The sequence below is a fragment of the Lampris incognitus genome, chromosome 5 (genome assembly GCF_029633865.1).
Source record: "Lampris incognitus isolate fLamInc1 chromosome 5, fLamInc1.hap2, whole genome shotgun sequence".
In the NCBI taxonomy this organism is placed as follows: Eukaryota; Metazoa; Chordata; class Actinopteri; order Lampriformes; family Lampridae; genus Lampris; species Lampris incognitus.
In genome coordinates this window covers 8679051-8701183 of record NC_079215.1, presented here as the reverse complement: position 1 = coordinate 8701183, position 22133 = coordinate 8679051, and the positions used below count along the sequence as shown (strand labels likewise).

Below are 22133 nucleotides of genomic sequence, written 5' to 3'. Positions count from 1 at the left end.
GTATGAGGCGACGGGCTCCATGAAAACTGAGAAGCAGCTCCTCAACGACGGAACACGCGCCGACACGCAACACGACTCGGACCTCGAACCTCCGGCTGCGTCGCCGTCTCGCTCTCCGTACGTGTACGTTTTACAGGTGCAGCCTAAAACCCGGGAAAGCGCAAAAGCTCCGCGGGCGGACTCGCGCCTCCCACTTCCGACTCCTTCTTCTTCTTTTTTTTTTTAATCGTTGGTGCTCCCCTCCTCCCCCCTCCTTCCTCCCTCCTCCCTCCCCCCTCCCTCCGTCGCCCACTCAGCTCGCAGAGCGGCGCAGCGAGTCCTCCTGCAGACGGACCGCAGGCTGGCGGAGGATCGGGGAGGACTTGACTCGCTGTGATTTCTCTTCGCCCGGCTTTGGGGGGATGCGCGGCGGCGCGAGTGGGGAGGGGAATACAGAGCGCCTTAATTAGAGAAGCGGGCGCGGGTCGGCGTGGCGCGCGGACTGGATAACGCGTGTGGATAAGGTTGTGCAGTGGAAGCAGCGGCAGCAGCGGCGGCAGCGGCGCATTCCGGCGGCGGACTTTGGCTCCAAGTTTACTTGAAGGTACGTTTGCTCCGCAGAACCCAGGCGCACACGCACACACACGCACACACACGCAAACACACACGCACACACCTCTGTCACGGCCCAAAGCTTTCATGAAAGAAAAGAAAAGAAAATCACGCCGCGAGACTACGCACGCTTGTTTGTTTTGTTTTCTTGTAGAGGGGCCGTCAGACCTCGCGCACTTTCCCCAAAAAGCCAGATAAATTACGCGTTGCTCGGACATCCGAGGGGGGGATGGGGGGGTGGCGATCTCATTCATGCATTGCTGTTAAATTTGTTGGCTTGGACTAGTTGCTGACTCGGTTCATTCAGTTAGGAGGTGTGTGTGTGTGTGCGTGTGTGTGTGTGTGTGTGTGCGTGTGCGTGTGTGTGTGTGTGTGTGTGCGTGTTTTCAGTAGGACGTGAACTGCAGCTGACACTCTGGTCTTCCTATGGTGGAGGACTCCTCTCTGCTATCGGATCAGACGCTGTGGCTTTCGTCCTTGGAATTGATTATTCCGTGGCCTTCTTGCATTCCTTGTTCGTGTTCACGAGTCTCCCGTATTGGGTACAAAGCACGAGCGCGCGCGCACACACACACACACACGCACGCGTATCCACGCAGGCTGGACACGCTCGGGTGAAGCGCAGGGTGCGCGTCAAGGCGTGATGTGCGCAAACACGGCTGCGTTTGATCGGCGTCGTCGTCGTCGTTATCCTCCGCTTGCACCGCATCTAAAAGCTGATATCTCCCCCACAACTCCAGCTTCCCCCCCTCCCCCTCCCCCCCTCTCTCCCCCTTTCATGAGCACATTTTATTGGCATTTTAGGAAAACATAAAACGATGCATTAACATAAACTGTTCCATTATTGAAGCCGTCCAACCTGCCCTTCCTCTACCCTCCCTCCTCTACCCTCCCTCCTCCACCACCACCACCTCCACCACCACCACCACTTAGTCTCCTTATCTTAGGTCAAGGAAATATGACAATAACAACAAAAATACATTACTGTTAAGAATAACAACAACAATATAATAAACGAGGTACGTTAGTGTAAAACAAAAAGAACAAGAATATATATATATATATATATATATATATATATACACACACACACACACAAGCATAAAGGAGAGCCAAGAGTACTGCGTACATGTAGGGGCCGTTACAGGGCACAGTTGGGAGATTTGAGGATTTTCGGCGCGCTACCGAGCTGCAGGACGTAGCTGTTGCGTTGTGCTAGTCGTCTCGTCTGGGCAGTCTGGGTAGTCCGGGTAGTCTGGGTAGTCCGGGTAGTCCGGGTAGTCATCTCGTCTGGGCAGTCTGGGTAGTCCGGGTAGTCTGGGTAGTCGTCTCGTCTGGGCAGTCTGGACAGTCTGGGCAGTCCGGGTAGTCCGGGTAGTCGTCTCGTCTGGGTAGTCTGGGTAGTCCGGGCAGTCTGGGCAGTCCGATTGAGACCGCTTATCTGTTTTAGTGACGCGTTAAGTTAGAATAAACGAGCAAACAAACATCAAATCAAACTCATAATCACCTCCACGTGCCTGGACATTAGCTGATGACGTCATCATATGGCCATGCAACAAAAAAACAAACAGGGCCCGTTTACAGCGTCGTTCATGTGAGCCTGCAGTTAGAAAACTGATGTACCTGTTTCGTTTTGTTTTGCATTCCGGACTTTAAAAGTTGCCGCTAAAGCCAGCGCAGGAGAGGGTTTGGAACATACCTGAGGGATGAGGAACACGACCCGGGAACAATACGGGGCTTTATTGGGAAACGCTTCCTTTGACTCGTCCAAATCCTGGTTGACGTGTCTGAGGTGAACGTCATGTGTTTCTTCACGTTCAACTCTACATTTTAAGCGGTTAAGCAAGCGCCTTTATAGAAATGGTGACTTGTTAAGCATGGCCTGCATGGAGGGGGTGGGGTGGGGTGGGGTGGGGTGCAATAAAAGCTGGCCAATATGGGATGAAGGCTGCGCCCGAGAAGACACACTCAGCATGGGGCGCGAGTATGGGAAAAGCAAAGAGCGCCGGGGACAGAGGGATGGACAGAAGGATGGGGCGCACCAGAGACAGGAAAAGCAAACATTCCTGACTCGGTGTCTCAGCAATTTAATTGAGTTTTTTTTTTCTTTCTGTGAGACGCTGCAGCGAGCACTTCGGGGTGAAGGCTTAAACCCCCCCCCCCCCCCAGTTTCTAGTCTGGACTAATCCCAAGGGTCAGCTAATAAGTGTTTGGGTCATGCCACCATGACAACTAAATATGGTGGACCCCAAAGGGAAAGCTCCCCAAACCGAGCAGTTAATAACCCCGTGAAGGAAGTTTAAGAACTACAAGGTGAAGAGGATTGTGCGTGTGCGTGCGTGCGTGTGCGCACGCATGCGTGTGTTTTGAGTTGTTTTCAGCCACGCTAAACTAAAGACACTCCTTCTTAGCGAGGCTTAAGTGTGCCCTGTGGTGTTATGGTGTCACCCCTCCCCAAACACCTAATAACCCCCCCCCCCGCCCGCCCGCCCCCGTGCGCGCTCGCACACTCACACACGCGCACGCGTGCTCCTTCCCCTCGGGTCAGGCGCTGGTCACTGTAACAGTTGCTGGATATGCTTCGTTTTGAAATGAGGGGCTGTGCCAGAGTCAGACGGTTCACGTTCTTCCCCCAGAGACTCGCCTGTGGCCGGGGACCGCTCTTCGTAAGGGGGAGGTTTTTTCCTTTGCCTTTTAAACAAGTTTTGAATACGAGAGAAAAAAAAAAACCCGATGGAAAACGCTGTAGTACGCATGCCAGGCCAGTAGTTGGCGATGAAACTTTGTAGTAAAGCGCTCGATAACACCACGCGCATGCGCACACAAAGGCGTCTTTTGGTCGACCTCCGTCGACGTGTGGGTGGATTGAGAATTTGGCGCATGTAAATGTGCGTCTCCGCTGATGACAGTGACGGTGCAGCAAATCCACCCTTTGCCGGAGGAGCGTTAATAAACTCAGCAGAAGTAACGCAACACAAACACAGCTCGGCTGTCCGCCATCGCTAACGTCGCCTTCTTACTCGCCCACGGCCGTCTGACTGAAAACGTAATACGCATGTGCGAAGCGGGGCCGTGACGTCACCGTTTTCGAAAGAACCGGTTTTGCTAGTGTAAACTACTAATAAGACACGTTAGCCCCTAGCTAATGGGTCTGACCCTTTAGCCGAGCGGTTAGTGACGTTGCCTTGTGGTGCAATACACCCCGTATCGAATCCCGCACCGGGCAAGAAAATAACCGGTTATACCAGTTTACACGGCGACGCCGGAGTTGCGTTTTCGCAATACGTCACCCTGGAACCCGGATGTCAGACGCCCGAAACGCGGGGGTCGTGTGAACGAACGGCCAAAACGCAACAATACTTTACCGTTTTATGTTGAAAACGTTGCCGTGTCTGAAATCCCGCATCTGGTGTTTTGATGTATGGAGAGCCAGCCTGCAACCTCCCCCCTTTGACTCCAGGTTGTCCTTGGCCAATTACCCCACTGTTCCGAGCCGTCCCGGTCGCTGCTCCACCCCCCTCCCTCTGCCGATCCGGGGAGGGCTGCAAGCTACCACGTCTCCTCCGAAACACGTGGAGTCGCCAGCCGCGCCTTTTCACCTGACAGTGAGGAGTTTCGCCAGTGCGACGTAGCGCTAGCCCCCCCCCCCCGCCACCGAACAGGCACCCCGACCGACCAGAGGAGGCGCTAGTGTAGTGACCAGGACACATACCCTCATCCGGCTTTCCACCCGCAGACACGGGCGATTGTGTGTGTAGGGACCCCCGACCAAGCCGGAAGTAACACGAGGATTCGAACCGGCGGAATAGACCGCCACGCCACCCGGACGCCCCACAACATTTTTTTTTGCATGTTTGTTCTTCACGTACGCAGGCAAAGTTGGTTGAATATTTATGGCATTTTTCAGCAGCACTCTGATTCCCACTGCGATCCGCTAAATGGCGTCACATTACACAGATGATGTGCTTGCACCTGCCTAAGCATGCAGCAGTTGAACTGATGCGGAGTAATTCATTATACGATGTACACAACACCACAATCTCTGCTGTTGCACAACATGTGCGGTAGGGTTACAGATGCCAACCGACTTCACGTTGTAAGAGTTCCTCTCTTCCCCTCAAACACGGACCGACTCCCCTCAAACCGGACCAACCCCCCTCAAACACGGACCAACCCCCCTCAAACACGGACCAAACCACCTCAAACACGGACCAACTCCCCTCAAACACGGATCAACCCCCCTCAAACACGGACCAACTCCCCTCAAACACGGACCAACTCCCCTCATACTGGACCAACTCCCATCAAACACGGACCAACCCCCCTCAAACCGGACCGACTCCCCTCAAACCAGACCAACTCCCATCAAACACGGACCAACCCCCCTCAAACCGGACCGACTCCCCTCAAACCAGACCAACTCCCCTCAAACACGGACCAACCCCCCTCAAACCAGACCAACTCCCCTCATACTGGACCAACTCCCCTCAAACATGGACCGACTCCCCTCAAACCGGACCGACTCCCCTCAAACCGGACCAACCCCCCTCAAACACGGACCAACCCCCCTCAAACACGGACCAAACCACCTCAAACACGGACCAACTCCCCTCAAACACGGATCAACCCCCCTCAAACACGGACCAACTCCCCTCAAACACGGACCAACCCCCCTCAAACCAGACCAACTCCCATCAAACACGGACCAACCCCCCTCAAACCAGACCAACTCCCCTCATACTGGACCAACTCCCCTCAAACATGGACCGACTCCCCTCAAACCGGACCGACTCCCCTCAAACACGGACCAACCCCCCTCAAACACGGACCAACCCCCCTCAAACCGGACCAACCCACCTCAAACACGGACCAACTCTCCTCAAACACGGACCGACCCCCCTTAAACACGGACTAACTCCCCTCAAACACGGACCAACCCCCCTCAAACACGGACCGACCCCCCTTAAACACGGACTAACTCCCCTCAAACACGGACCAACCCCCCTCAAACCAGACCAACCCCCCTCAAACACGGACCAACTCCCCTCAAACACGGACCAACCCCCCTCAAACCGGACCAACCCACCTCAAACACGGACCAACTCTCCTCAAACCGGACCAACTCCCCTCAAACACGGACCGACTCCCCTCAAACCGGACCAACTCCCCTCAAACACGGACCAACTCCCCTCAAACACGGACCAACTCCCCTCAAACACGGACTAACTCCCCTCAAACACGGACCAACACCCCTTAAACACGGACTAACTCCCCTCAAACACGGACCAACCCCCCTCAAACACGGACCAACTCCCCTCAAACACGGACCAACCCCCCTCAAACACGGACCGACCCCCCTTAAACACGGACCAACTCCCCTCAAACACGGACCAACCCCCCTCAAACACGGACCAACTCCCCTCAAACACGGACCAACTCCCCTCAAACACGGACCAACACCCCTCAAACACGGACCAACCCCCCTCAAACACGGACCAACACCCCTCAAACACGGACCAACCCCCCTCAAACACGGACCGACTCCCCTCAAACCGGACCGACTCCCCTCAAACACGGACCAACCCCCCTCAAACACGGACCAACTCCCCTCAAACACAGACCAACCCCCTCAAACCGGACCGACCCCCCTCAAACCGGACCAACCCCCCTCAAACACGGACCAACCCCCCTCAAACCAGACCAACCCCCCTCAAACACGGACCAACTCCCCTCAAACACGGATCAACCCCCCTCAAACACGGACCGACTCCCCTCAAACACGGACCAACACCCCTTAAACACGGACCAACCCCCCTCAAACACGGACCAACACCCCTCAAACACGGACCAACCCCCCTCAAACACGGACCGACTCCCCTCAAACCGGACCAACTCCCCTCAAACACAGACCAACCCCCTCAAACCGGACCGACCCCCCTCAAACCGGACCAACCCCCCTCAAACACGGACCAACCCCCCTCAAACCAGACCAACCCCCCTCAAACACGGACCAACTCCCCTCAAACACGGATCAACCCCCCTCAAACACGGACCGACCCCCCTTAAACACGGACTAACTCCCCTCAAACACGGACCAACCCCCCTCAAACACGGACCAACTCCCCTCCAACACGGACCAACTCCCCTCAAACACGGACCAACACCCCTCAAACACGGACCAACCCCCCTCAAACACGGACCAACACCCCTCAAACACGGACCAACCCCCCTCAAACACGGACCGACTCCCCTCAAACCGGACCAACTCCCCTCAAACACGGACCAACCCCTCTCAAACACGGACCAACTCCCCTCAAACACAGACCAACCCCCTCAAACCGGACCGACCCCCCTCAAACCGGACCAACCCCCCTCAAACACGGACCAACCCCCCTCAAACCAGACCAACCCCCCTCAAACACGGACCAACTCCCCTCAAACACAGATCAACCCCCCTCAAACACGGACCGACTCCCCTCAAACCGGACCAACTCCCCTCAAACACGGACCAACCCCCCTCAAACACGGACCGACTCCCCTCAAACCGGACCAACTCCCCTCAAACACGGACCAACCCCCCTCAAACACGGACCAACTCCCCTCAAACACGGACCAACCCCCTCAAACCGGACCGACCCCCCTCAAACCGGACCAACCCCCCTCAAACCGGACCAACCCCCCTCAAACCGGACCAACTCCCCTCAAACACGGACCAACCCCCCTCAAACACGGACCAACTCCTGGCTTTGTCTTCCGTTGGTGATTTTCTGCTATTTCATGGGACCGTTTTACCGCCTTCACGCTGTTCACATTATTTGATATTGTGACTGGTGTAAAGAGGCTCCCAGCCTCCCTCACATTTCTTGGATGGAGTTTTTGTTTGTTTGTTTGTTTGTTTTTTTAGTTACATGTCAGGATGTCACTCACTCACGTGTAGCATCTGGATAGCACCCGGATGTGGGCCACTTCAGGCAATGATGCAGCACTGATGGTCTTCTTCTGGACCTGACAAAATGGATGTGAGCCTGAAGTGGCCCACATGTATAATAGCAAATATGGCCCAAATATGCCAAATCACATGTGGGCCTTTTTTGGCAAAGATGCGGTGCTCTGGGCAACATGTGATCTGGATGTGACCCTGAAGTGGCCCCGTGTGGTAAATGGTGAATATGGCCCAAATATCACAAAACAAATATGGGCCACCTTTGGCCAATATGTGGCACATGCGGCATTGCTATGGCTTGGTTCTGGCCCAGATCTGGCAAACAGGAGCGGACCGCCCAAGTGCCATCATTCCACGCGGTATGAGGGCCGGATGACAGTGTTGGGTGTGGGACGGTCCGGGCCACAGTAATTTTGCTATCTGGGTTCTGTTACCTTAGTCTGAGTTCTGCTCTCTCTCTCTCTCTCTCTCTCTCTCTCTCTCTCTCTCTCTCTCCATATGTATCCTCTTGGGGTGGTTCTGCAGCTGTGTGGCGTGGCTGGATGGGGTCGGGGGTTGGGGTTGGGGGGCTCATTTGGGAACATTTGAGGAAGTAGCGATGGTGTGGACTGAGCAGACGCCCAGAGTGTGGAGACCCTGAGTCCTGATAAATCACTCGGGTTCGGTGCGAGTCGGTGTGCTGCTGCTCACAGCTGAGGAGCAGACCTGCCTCGGACCGGCCAGACACGCTGGAATGATTTCCATGTAAAACGCTGCTCTCGTGAAATTTATCGACGACATCCTGCCAGTTTTGCTTGGCTTGGTTTGAACTTTATAGGATAATATGCGCCACTGTGTTGATGGAAAAATTGCATCCAGATCCCGTTTCAATAAAACCAGCTTATGTGCTGACATGTACATTTGTTCTTGTGGCAGATGCTTTTATCTGAAGCAACTTACAAGAGCCAGAAATTACTAGATGGATCTGGCTCTCATCAACTGCCATCATAAAGTGCTATGTAGTAATCGTACTGTAGTAGTACTGTATGAAGTAGTAGTAGTAGTAATAATAGTAGTGGTAGTAGTAGTAGTAGTAGCAGTAGTGGTAGTAGCAGTAGTGATAGTAGTGGTAGTACAAGTAGTAGTAGCAATAGTAATAATAGTAGTAGTAGTAGTAGTAATAGTAATAGCAGTAGTAGTAATAGTAGTGGTCGTAGTAATAGTAGTAGCAATTGCAGTAGTGGTAGTGGTGGTGGTGGTAGTGGTAGCCGTAGTAGTAATAGTGGTGGTAGTGGCAGTAGTAGTAGTAGTAGTAGTGGTAGTGGTAGTGTAGTTGTAGTAGTAATAGTAATAGTAGTAGTAGCAGTAGTCATAGTATTAGTAGCAGTAGTAGTGGTGGTAGTGGTAGTAGTAGTGGTAATGGCAGTAGTAGTAGTAATAGGAGTAGTCGTAGTAGCATTAGTAGTAGTATTGGTGGTAGTGGTAGTAGTAGTGGTAATGGTAGTAGTAGTAATAGTAGTCGTAGTGGTGGTAGTGGTAGTAGTAGTGGTAGTGGTAATGGTAATGGTAGTAGTAGTAATAGTAGTCGTAGTGGTGGTAGTGGTAACGGTAATAGTAGTAGTAGTAGTAGTAGTGGTGATGGTAGTGGTGGTAGTAGTAATAGTAGTAGTAGTAGTAGCAATTGCAGTAGTGGTAGTGGTGGTGGTGGTAGTGGTAGCCGTAGTAGTAATAGTGGTGGTAGTGGCAGTAGTAGTAGTGGTAGTGGTAATGTAGTTGTAGTAGTAATAGTAATAGTAGTAGTAGCAGTAGTCATAGTATTAGTAGTAGTAGTAGTGGTGGTTGTGGTAGTAGTAGTGGTAATGGCAGTAGTAGTAGTAATAGGAGTAGTCGTAGTAGTATTAGTAGTAGTATTGGTGGTAGTGGTAGTAGTAGTAGTAGTAATAGTAGTCGTAGTGGTGGTAGTGGTAGTAGTAGTGGTAATGGTAATGGTAGTAGTAATAGTAGTGGTAGTGGTGGTAGTGGTAGTAGTAGTAGTGGTGGTAGTGGTAATAGTAGTGGTAGTGGTAATGGCAATGGTAGTAGTAGTAATAGTAGTAGTGGTGGTAGTGGTAGTAGTAGTGGTAATGGTAGCGGTAATAGTAATAGTAGTAGTAATAGTAGTGGTAGTGGTGGTAGTAGTAATAGTAGTAGTAGTAGTAGTAGCAATTGCAGTAGTGGTGGTGGTGGTAGTGGTAGCCATAGTAGTAATAGTGGTGGTAGTGGTAGTGGTAATTGTAATGGTATTAGTAGTAGTAGTAGTAGTACTAGTAGTAGTAGTGGTGGTGGTAGTGGTGGTAGTAGTAATTGTAATGGTATTAGTAGTAGTAGTAGTACTAGTAGTAGTAGTGGTGGTGGTAGTGGTGGTAGTAGTAATTGTAATGGTATTAGTAGTAGTCGTAGTAGTAGTAGTAGTAGGTCATTTGCTTGGCAGGAGTGTAAGTCGTGTGGAGTGCGTCTGGTGGCGATGTGGTTAAATGGCCTGGACAGTAACAACAGGAGGGCCGCGCCACGACAGCAGAGACCCGGTGAACGGCGGCCGGAGCCTGGCAGCAGCAGCAGGCACGGCGGCACGGCGGTTAAACGGGCTGCATGTTCCATGCAGCGCTTTCCCCGCTGCAACCGCCGCTCGGAGCGCTTCACCGTCGATGAATGCCTCGCATTCAGCCATGCACACACACCCTCATACAGCGACGGTGATGTCACCCACGCAAGGTAACAACCGGCTCACCGGGGGCAGTTAGGGTTTCGTGTCAGCCTGCAGATACCAGACAACCTGCTCGACCTGCGAGCCACTGCCCCGGCTGCAACTCACCTCCACTGCAAAGCGCCGCCAAACACGGTAGGCCTCGGGGAACTGCGTGTTTTAGGCCTTTCTTGAAGCGAGTCAGCAGGTCCGATGGAGACCAGGACTCGGTTCCACCACTCCGGGTCCGTGTGAGACAGAGTAGAGATGGCACAGCTAGCGGAGTCTAGCAGAGTTGGAGCGATCATATATCTTTAGTACAGTGTGGAGTTAGAAAACAACGAGACAGGAGACGTGAGAGTAGACGTAGTCGAGGTAGTTTACTAGCTCCAACTTTGCATGTCATACATTCGACAACGACACTGAACTCTGTGAACCGGAAGCGGAAGTGCATTATCTGACCCCTCGCCTCTTCCCTTAAAGGTACACCGTCCTCTTAGGTGAATGTCTCTCGATATATAGATGTGGGTCACCACAACAGCGTGTATCCCCGAGGGGAGCTGACCCCCCCCCCCGGATCGTGGCTGTGCCGTGCCCTACCTATGAAGCGACAGAGGTTTACACAAGACCCGCTCCTTTCTTCTGGGGACCTTCTGTCAAGACGTCGGTTTCAGCAGCCTCTGAAAATTCAGCGGGGGCACAGAACACGTGCGCGGTGACGAGCGACGAGCTCTGCCAGCGTTTCTGTTTTATCCTCCAGCGGACTTACTAGGGGTTTTTTTCTCCCCCTTTAGTGCGCCGTTTGCCGATTATCTGGAATTCGCCGTCCGTTTTCAACAACATAAAAAGGATCGCGTTGCACCGTTACAAGGTTCTTTGACACCAGAAGAAATCTTACCCCCGCCCACCCCTCCCCCCTCCCCCAAACCCCCCCCCCCCTACAATAGGCCATGACTTAACACGCTCAACAGAGGGTAACCAATACTTCCTTAGAACTTCAGACCCCCGGAGGGAACGGCAGAGGGGTCGCTCCACTGTTGCCAACCCATCGAGCGCGTCTCTAAATACCCCCCCTCGCCCCCCCCCCGCCATCTTCTGAATGTGTTGCGTAAACACTGCGGTTTAGGAGGAAGGTAAAGCGGGTGACACTTGTCAGCTCCCACTTACATTCCTCTGAGGTACCGGGAGACTGCCGAGGAAGTAACATGGCCCCTTATGGCAGATCTGTGGTCCGATTACCCGGCATCGACGACTCCACTGAACCACAGAAGCTTCTTCTTCTATTGGTTAGTACCACACACACAGACACACACAGACACACACACACACACACGTAGAGTAGACAGTGTGGTTTAAACGTGGTTCATGCATATATATATATATATGTAATACTGGCGGAGGTGGAAAGATACTAATTAAAGCTACTCTCAAGCTGGCGTCCGGATGGCGTAGCAGTCTATTCCGTTGCCTACCGACACGGGGGGTCGCCGGTTCGAATCCCCTTGTCACCTCCGGCTCGGTCGGGCGTCCCTACGGACACACTTGGCCGTGTCTGCGGGTGGGAAGCCGGATGTGGGTAGGTGTTCCGGCCGCTGCACTAGCGCCCCCTCTGGTCAGTCGGGACGCCTGTTCAGGGACGGTTTTGGGGTTAGGCGGCACGCGTGAATGAGCTGTAAGTCTCGTGTCGTCGATACCGGCTGTTTTTAGAGATTTACGCTGCAGAATTAAATGTGGTTTGTTCGTACAAAGTGTTGTTTGTCCATGTTGTTTGCAATGATATAGGCCATGCCCGCTTAAGGATATTTGCATATCTTTAAAGCTTCAGCTGTGTGTGTTTTTGTCGTCGTGAAACGAACAAACTTAACTCACGGACTAATTACTCGACTGTCTTGACGCATGCTCAGTAATGCAGGTAAGAAGGTCAAAGAAAGCTGAGTCGGTTCATCTGGATACAACGTTTATGGACAGATACAGTGTATCCACTAATAAACATTGTATCCAGGCGACCTGGTCCAACTTTCTTTGAAGTACTCGACCAGCTTCTCTAGAAAGAAACTCATTTACGCTTACGCGAGTACTTTTTGAATACTTCAACTCGTACTCAAGTGAACTGTCACTAAAGTAGCAGTACTTTTACTCAAGTAGCAATCTTCAGTATTCTTTCCACCTGGGAATACTGGGTTGAGGGGTGTGGCCCCTTACTCTCTGTCTATTCCCCTGCAGACACACACACACAATCTTCAGTATTCGTTCCACCTGGGAATTATTGGGTTGAGGGGTGTGGCCCCTTACTCTCTGTCTATTCCCCTGGAGACACACACACACACACACACACACACACACACAATGCGTTAGAGATAGGCAGTGGCCCCGGGGGGCTTGAGGCCCTACTGAGGCGCTTCAAAGGGCCGGGGTGATGTGCTGTACTGCTACTATAAAGGCATCACAGGTGATGAGAGAAGCCATTTGACAAACAGAGGGGATCCGACCCTCCGAGTCACAATAGACGTGTGTACCGAATCCCACACTCGTGCGCAGCGCTTTGTCTGTGTCAGGACGTTTCACATTATTGAGCCTCGTGAGGCCTCAGGCCCAATACGTGTGTGTGTGTATTCTTATTCAGCTATATTTGTGAGGACTGAGGGGGGGGGGGTGCCTGACGTTATGGTCAACTTATTGGTATTCACCTCCGGCTTGGTCGGGCGTCCCTACAGACACAATTGGCCGAAGCCGGATGTAGGTGTGTGTCCTTGTCGCTGCGCTAGCGCCTCCTCTGGTCAGTCGGGGCGCCTGTTGGGGGGGGGGGGACTAGGGGGAAGTAGCGTGATCCTCCCACGCGCTACGTCCCCCTGGCGAAACTCCTCACTGTCAGGTGAAAGGAAGCGGCTGGCGTCTCCACATCTATCAGAGGAGGCATGTGGTAGTCTGCAGCCCTCCCCGGATCAGTAGAGGGGGTGGAGCAGCGACCGGGACGGGTTGGAAGAGTGGGGTAATTGGCCGGATACAATTGGGGAGAAAAAAAGTGTGTGTGTGTGTGTGGGGGGGGGGGGGGGAGTGTTATCGCACTGTAAAAAATGTTTAATTGGATTTACCTAATAAAATTGCTTCATTTTGTTGCAAGCAATTTAATTGAGTTCTCTGAATTTAAATAAAACACCTTGTATTTAATCAAATATAACAGTTAAATCCAAAACATTTCATTTGATTATTTTCGAACTAATTTTTTAATTAATGCCAACTTAAGGTTTTGCATTGTTTTCGCTGATGAAATTTAAATATTTTACTTAATCACGAGTTATGTTTTTACTTTGGAATTATCCCTTTATTATCACCTACTTTAAATTAAAATTTCACTTCAGAATAATTCAATTTTTCCTTTTGGAATTACTTAATGGAATTGTTTCATTTTATTCAAGTCAATATTATGTAAAAAGTCAAATACAGTAATATCAATTTGTTCAAACATTTATTAACAATAAAAAATATAACCATACATAAAACAGTATATAACAATTCACAAACAATATAATTTTGTATAACAAAAACTGCTGTTAACTATTAATTATAACTAAATATAATTCAAAATACAAAAGGTTTATAAACAAAAATAAATTCATTAACAATTATATATTTTGTAACAAAAATTGTTAATTATAATATATAACTAAATATAATTAATACAAAAGTGGTGCAGGGGTGGGGGTAGTTTAGCGAGTATTCTAAATGTCAGACGGATTTATGTCGAGGCAGTAGGCAGGGGCAACATTGATTTTGACTGTTCCTAACCCCAAACCTAATCCTAACCTAACCCTAACCAAGCCCACCATCTGCGGGCAACCGCGGATTTTCCAAGACATCACCTACAGAATCTGTGTATCCTACGCATGTGGAAAAAATGGGACAAAAAAAACAACCCGCATGTGTGCAAGTATGAAGGGGGTTTAAAAAAAGGGAAGAAAAGGAGAAAAATAGCTTCAGTCTATGGTGACCTGTACAGCTTGGTGTTCAGGCTTTGGACCTTTGGAGACATCTTTTGGCTTTCAAGTCCCATGAACACTTTTTGGACGAACTCGAAGGTTTGCTTTAGTTTGTGCGGGTAGCTGAGGTTCAGCGCATAGATAAAACCAAGGAGCATGGCAAATGCCAATGCAGCGGAGGCCAAGTTGCTCAGAACCTCAACTCCCTCAACGACAACTCCGATGTCGTCTGGGCGATGAAGTTGATCGTCGTCCTCCCTCGTCACAAAAATTGCCAAGGTGGCCTGCTGCAGCTCACCCTCTGCTTCCTCTTTCTGAGTGTCCTGAAACAAAGAAACGAGATCAGAGTGGTTGGGGGTAGGAGGGGATGGTTGGGGGGGGTAGAAGGGGTGGGTGGGAGTAGGAGGGGGTGGTTGGGGGGTCAGTGGGATAGGAGGTGAGGTTGGAGAGTAGGAGGGGGACGGGGTAGTTGGGGGGTAGACGGGAGTCGGAGGGGCCATATATTAAAAACAACGACCGTTGGTCCTTTTTTAATCGTTTCTGAATGAAGAGGTCACGTGACAATAACAACCATCCAGCTTAAAACTAAATACAGTCAATAACAGCTTGACGTTCTGGAAAAAGAGTACATAATGGCATTGAATCAGTTCATTACCTCAGCATTTGCAAAACAAACATTGGCGAAAATGCACTTGGATGGTTGTTTTTGTTGGGTCTACTTCTTTCAGAAACCTTTTTTTTTTCTGAAATGAGACGAACGGTCATTGTTTGTGTTCTCTATGGCCAAATGTATAGGCAGAAAATATTACCGTGTACTCCTTGATCAGCACATCTGGGTCTTCACCGAGGTAAATGATAAGAGACTTGAGGATCACCTCTCGTCTCGTGTGAATGTCCACATCCTGCATGAATGGAGGACAGACGACAAAATAGATATTGTTAAGATTCTCCCCTCTATGCACTGAAGCTCTTTTAGAGTCACTACTGTAGCCTTCCTTACTGATGTTGTAACAGAATAGGGCTATCACAAGAGAAATATAGCAAGAATAAAAACTGTAGATGGGGTGGATGCGGGTAGGAGGGGGTGGGGGTTCACTAATCAGGTCAGTGCAGGAAAAATCAACAATGCTGTACCTGGTCCAAGATCTTCATTGTTTCGATCATCTTTCTTCCTGTGGCACCTCCCTTCTCTTTGAAGCTGGTTAGCAGGTTTTTGGAGTGCCTGTCCAGCTGTGACTGCAGAGGAACTGTTGTAATCCTGAGGAACTCAGCATTGATCTGAGGGAAGACCAGACAAGACAGGACAGTGCAAAGACAGGACAGTCTAATTAGGCATGTGTTTGACAAAACAAAAATGCAGGGAATGTAGCCGATATATTTGTCTAAATTTGTCCCGTATCACCCTCCTTGTCCCCTCTTACCCCCCGCCTCCTGGCTTTTGGAATTGAGCAGTGTGAGATCATGTGATTCATGTGAATTATTATTATTTATTATTAATAATCAACTTTCCACAGGGCATAAGGCAAGTAGGCTACTAAAATGTGTGTGGACTCCTCTACAGGCAAGTATGACATGCATGTATGAAGGGAATTGGGGTTATGCATTTTTCAAACCTCATCAAGTGGAACATGGCAGGCCACCTTTCCAGGTACTCTTCAGCCTGTGGATTTTTGTCCACTACTTCCTGCCTCCTGTATGCGAACGTCCGGTCCATTTTCTGCCTTATAATCAAGTCGTTGTTTCGCTTCTTCACCTCCGTCTGGAGAAGCTGTCGTTCCTTCTCGAGGCTTTCTGGTGTCTCACCAGCTGGAATCGATGGGTAGAAGTTGGCTTCAGCCTTCCTTGGCTTTTTAACCTTCTTGGCTGGGTAGGCATCATCCTTTGATTTGGCCTTCAGTGAATTAACGGACAATTCTGGGCACCCACGGGTCTTCAGCATGGTGCGGTAGTTGCCCATCTTGACTTTTAAGCTGCACTTCCACCCTGCACAGTCACTGTAGGACCCAGGTTCTTTCAGACAGGGATGTGCTTTCACCAATGCCTCTGCCACTGCACTAAATTGAAAATCATCTGGGTAAGCTTTAAACTTGTAGATTTCTTCTGATAGTTTAGCCAGTATGTCCGATTTCATCCTTGAACTGACAGGCAACATCTTTTGGTTCGCAATGTACTCCATATTCCCCTTCTCCAGCTGAACTTCTGTGTCATAAGAGAAACGTGGAATGGTGAACTCTTTAGGCCAGAGTTGAGTTCTCACGGACACAGGCTGTGATGCTGCTGGCCTTGAGAATGAAGATGCAGACCCTGAGGAGTGGCATGCTGATACAGTCCCAGAGGTTATCAGGGATTCCTGAAGATCATCACTGATGTCTGACGTAAAGATGCAGTCCTCCACAAGTACAGAAAGGTGAGAGGCAGGCGGTGCGAGGATGTGGGTCACTGAATCTCTGGTCACCAATGAAATCACATTGATTATACTACGATTTGCAATGTCTGTGGTTGAGGTCAAATTCACGAACTCATTAAATGCAATGTCTTTGTACTGCAAACGGAACCTTCCTTGTATTTGACAAGCAGCCTTCACCTCCTCAATGAGCTCGTCAATGGACTCTGGTAAGCTTCCAGGCAGCGTGATCTTCAATTTGTTGTCATCAGAGATGATGACGAGGAGTCTCACAGAGCTTCCAGCAGCCATAGTTGGTAATCTGAAAATAAACACAGGAAGAATCGGAATCAAAATACGATCTCCAATGTAGTTTGAAAAAAAAAAGTAATACTAGGAATCTGTTCACACAATGGTAAATAGACTGCACTTAAAGCACTTTTCTGCACCCAATGGTACCCAAAGCGCTTTACAATAGTCTCATTCACGCACACATCCATACACCAATGGCGGCAGCTGTCATGTAAGGCGGTAGCCACGGCCCACTGGGAGCAATGTGGGGTTAAGTGTTTTGCTCAAGGACACTTTGACATGGACAGTTGGGATTCAAACCACCGACCCTTCGGTCTATGTACGACCCGCTAGACCAACTGAGCTACAGCTGTCCCTGTGTGTTATGTGCAGGGACAAGACAGAAAAGTGCAAAGACAGGACAGTAAGTATAATAAGTGCAAATATTGCAGGAGGACAAAGTCAGAGGGTGGAGAGTCTGAAGGGGACACAATCTGCAGTGTGCAATGTCAGAATTTTTTTTTAGTGGTTTACACAGGTGTCACAAAACATGCCAATAATCTGACCACCCCAAAAATTAAAGTCTGACCTTATGAGTGGATGAATCTTTTCAGTGTGACTACGCGCATCCCCCTGAAGAGGTAGTCATGAAGAGGATATGGGTCGGACAAGTCATGTGGCACCAGAAGTTTCACTTCTTTGACGGGAGACTGTTTCAGGTCAAATGCACTCAACCTCTTGACAACAAAAGTCAAATTGTCCATCACCACAAACATTTGGATTATTTCCCAAAACTCAGGAAGTCCGGCGAGGGAGTCATGTGTAACAACCATTCCCTTTCTATAGTGGAAACCATTGTATGCAACACTTTTGGCCACACAGACAAATTCAATTTCTGGTTGCTTTTCCTTCAAAATTCTGGCAACATCATCGTTCAGAAGATCAATGGGAAGCTTGGTAACATCAGTTACTTCCAAAAGAGGTTTTGAAGCATTGCATGTCGTGTGCAGGTCGTGTGCCTCATGAAATTGGTTCCGCACAGCCAAGGAAAGCAAAGCATTTTTAAAGCAACCAGTACGTATAACCCTCTTGAAAAAACTGTTCAATCCATCATCCGGAAATGGAGAGAGTATGGCACAACTGCAAACCTACCAAGACATGGCCGTCCACCTAAACTTACAGGCCAAACAAGGAGAGCACTGATCAGAGATGCAGCCAAGAGGCCCATGGTGACTCTGGACGAACTGCAGAGATCCACAGCTCAGGCGGGGGAATCTGTCCACAGGACAACTATTGGTCATGCACTGCACAAATCTGGCCTTTATGGAAGAGTGGCACGAAGAAAGCCATTGTTAAAAGAAAACCATAAGAAGTCCCGTTTGCAGTTTTCCAGAAGCCATGTGGGGGACACAGCAAACATGTGGAAGAAGGTGCTCTGGTCAGATGAGACCAAAATTGAACTTTTTGGCCTAAATGCAAAACGCTATGTGTGGCGGAAAACTTAACACTGCACATCACTCTGAACACACCATCATCCCCACTGTCAAACACGGTGGTGGCAGTATCATGCTCTGGGGGTGCTTCTCTTCAGCAGGGACAGGGAAGATGGTCAGAGTTGATGTGAAGATGGATGGAGCCAAATACAGGGCAATCTTGGAAGAAAACCTGTTGGGAGTCTGCAAAAGACTTGAGACTGAGGCGGAGGTTCGCCTTCCAGCAGAACAACGACCCTAAACATAAAGCCAGGGCTACAATGGACTGGTTTAAAACACAACATATTCATGTGTTAGAATGGCCCAGTCAAAGTCCAGACCTAAATCCAATTGAGAATCTGTGGCAAGATCTGAAAACTGCCGTTCACAAACGCTCTCCATCTAATCTGACTGAGCTTGAGCTGTTTTGCAAAGAAGAATGGGCAAAAATTTCAGTCTAGATGTGCAAAGCTGGTAGAGACATACCCCAAAAGATTTGCAGCTGTAATTGCAGCAAAAGGCGGTTCCACAGAGTATTGACTCAGGGGGGCTGAATATTTTTGCACACCGCATTTTTCAGTTTTTTATTTGTAAAAACATTTTAAAATCATGTATAATTTTCTTTGTACTTCACAATTGTGTGCCACTTTGTGTTGGTCTTTCACATAAAATTCCAAATAAAATATATTAATGTTTGTGGTCGTAACGCGACAAAATGTGGAAAAGTTCAAGGGGTATGAACACTTTTGCAAGCCACTGTATGTTGCCTCATCGCTAACATTTTATACTCCACCGTTGATATTACTTATTAAAAGTAAGGGGCTTACCAGCTCTACATCCTGAGTGGCGTCTGAAATTACAGTGTGGGGGACAGAAAAATGTGCTTACCGGTCGGTTGAGCAAATCTTCTGGTTTTGGGTGAGGAGGAATGAATCACGTTCAAACACTGGGAGAAAGGGAGGACAAAGGAGGTCATTTGTAAAAAAAAAAACGCGTTTCCCATTGGAAGTAACAACCCCCTTCAGCCCGCCATTTAGCAAACACCGGTCACATGTGTCGCACCGGGCATTCATGCAGCATAAGCCTCGGTTTTTAGCTAAGAGCCGTTCACAATGTGCTGCACCAGGCCTACCTACACATGTAGCCTGAGCCTCGAATGTTGCTAGTGCTAGCTAACGTTAGCTAGTACAAGAAATGAATCTCTTGTGCTGCTTAGCTACGGTGCTTAATAGTGACGAGCATAATCGTTCAATAAACATTAGGCTCACATGCATCGAAACTGACGATATTAAATGATTCCAAGTAGAAAATTCAACAAGCCAACTAGCTAGATAGCATTCGCCTTGGCGTGGGACTGACAAGCTAGCATAAGCTAACTTGAGCTCGTGAAAATTCGCACACATTAAAATTACATCTGGATGTAACGTTACATGTATATAGACATCTCCGATATCGTTACGCAAGCAGGTGAGCGGCTAACGTTAAACCGGAATTAAGCAAGCGAGACTGTGTGGCTAGCTAGAATTAGCAGGCCCCGTGTATAGCAGCTAGTGTAACCGGTTATTTTCTTGCCCGGTGCGGGATTCGATACGAGGTGTACTGCACCACAAGGCGACACCACTAACCGCTCGGCTAAAGGGTCAGACCCGTTAGCTAGGGGCTAACGTGTCTTAGTAGTTTACACTAGCAGCAGGTCTGTCTTCTAACGTCAGGCGTAGCCAATCGCTCGGTTGGTCGTCGGTGTGACAACGTGGCAATATTCGCTAACTTTTTAAAAAAAATAATATCCGCTAACTAACGTTAGCTAGCTTATGCTAGCTAGTCGTTTCCTAGCCAGGCTAGCTAGCTATGAACGTATAAACTGCGATGACATTATAATTAGCTTTAATCAGTCACTTAAAAATCACACCCGAGTGTGCCAAATGTTACAAAAACATGTCGATATTCAATGTTGACTGGGTTTTTTCGCGCTTCGGCTCGCTTCTTACCGAGAAATTGGCACTTGGCACAAGTTGGCAGTGAACTTGACTTCTCCTCAGGGCTCCGAGCGGTGAAAAGAAAGATGGCGTAAAATCAAGAGACTTTGAGTACCGAAGTTTGGTTACGTCAGTAGTCACGTGACATACTGGATGGAAAAATAGTCTTTGGTTATAAGTCAGTCAAATACATTGAACCAATGAGGCCCTGATTTCCACTGAATTAAAGTGATTTTAATACATATATATAGACCCAAAATATCATAAATACAATTATATCGGGTCCAATCAAATAAAAAACACGCTTTAATTGAATGGCAGCATATGATCACTTTTTACTGTGCGGTGTTGGGACAGATATTAAAATTATGCCCGATATGTCAGACTAATGTCCTCCAACCCAGTGGTTCTCAACCTTTTTGGGGTCCTGGACCCCCTGCGTATTTTTGATCTACCCTGAGGACCCCTCCACCTGATCTTGGGGGAGGGGGGTTGCAATTTGATAGAAAAAGTAGAAACTGCATTTTAAATTGCATTCTAGCATTTAGTCACTCTTTGGGGCAAAAATAAGAGCTTTCAGTTGTAACTTAGATATATGTAACAAAACAGAATTCTTATGCAGTAACTTTCAGATATATGTAACAACAGAATATGTAATCAGTAACTTTCAGATATATGTAACAACAGAATTTTTATGCAGTAACTTTTAACAATGCAAACGGGAGCGAGATCTCTTATTAAAATACAATAAATTACACTTGTGAAACAGATGTAATTAGAGAAAAAAGTCCTGTTACCCTTTATAGTTTAGGTAGATAAAGGTCTCAGTCACATTTGAGTAAAATAATCCTATTTCTATAAATGTCATAGGATCTTCTTTTTAAAGATATTTTATTTTCACGGACCCCTTGCAATTACACCACGGACCACTAGGGGTCCGCGGACCCCCGGTTGAGAAACACTGCTCCAACCCATACGACCACATAGGTCGTACACCCTCCAATACGACCCACAGGAGCGTTTCCTAAATTGGCGCCCCTACCGGCGGCAGGAGATATGCCACAGATACTTTCCGCCTCGGTGCATTGTGGGTTTTTATCTACTTGTTGACGTCCTTTTTACAACGCCTCATAGCCAGGCTAATAAAGGTAAGCAGTCAGTAAATAGTGATAAACACAATTTGAGAACAACAGACTATGTAGTCGGTGCGTTTTTGTGTTGTTTCGCCGTCTAGTATTGTAACTAAGGTTGCTATTGGCAGCACGGCCGCTAGAGGGCGCGTAACTTTAAAACGTACCTACAGGTCGTAATAAGCTGCTTGTACAAACGACCTAGGGGGTCGTTTCTTTGGTGGCGGACAGTCTCGTTAATTATGTGCTGACAAAGATGACGTCAGGCGTTTATGGACAGACAGGTCGCGCTGTAGCCTATACCAGGAAACGTAGGTCATTCTGACATTTACAGACGCTGTTTTCCCTCGAGGCGACGGTGTGGTAGCCGGTATTTGACAAGGAAGCTTTACGGATCGACCCGTGGTGGAACAAACGCAAGAGTGGAGGGGTTTAAAAATGTCATGGCAGAGTGAATGTTGCATGTTTCCTGCGTTTAAGTCGAAGTGATTTGTGGTCACCTCCCTCAGCTAACATGCAGACGCGTGGAAACGGTGTAGTGTCCAGTAATAAATCAGGACAGCTACTAGCAAAGCAGTGTTTATCAGATGGCTCCACCTGCACCATGCATCACAGTTACAGGTAACACTTTATAATAACAACACCAATTAAATATTAGTTAAGTATTAG

At 48.9% G+C, this 22133-nt stretch overlaps 1 protein-coding gene across 1 annotated transcript in view; it reads left to right on the top strand.

Annotated features, from left to right (window-relative positions):
- The first annotated feature begins 335 nt into the window (after positions 1-335).
- The window catches only part of vasna (vasorin a), a 59046-nt gene continuing 37248 nt past the window's right edge, over positions 336-22133 (top strand). The window contains exon 1 of the mRNA XM_056280031.1: positions 336-583. The gene's annotated coding sequence lies outside the window, so the exon portion shown is untranslated. The remainder of the gene's footprint in view (positions 584-22133) is intronic.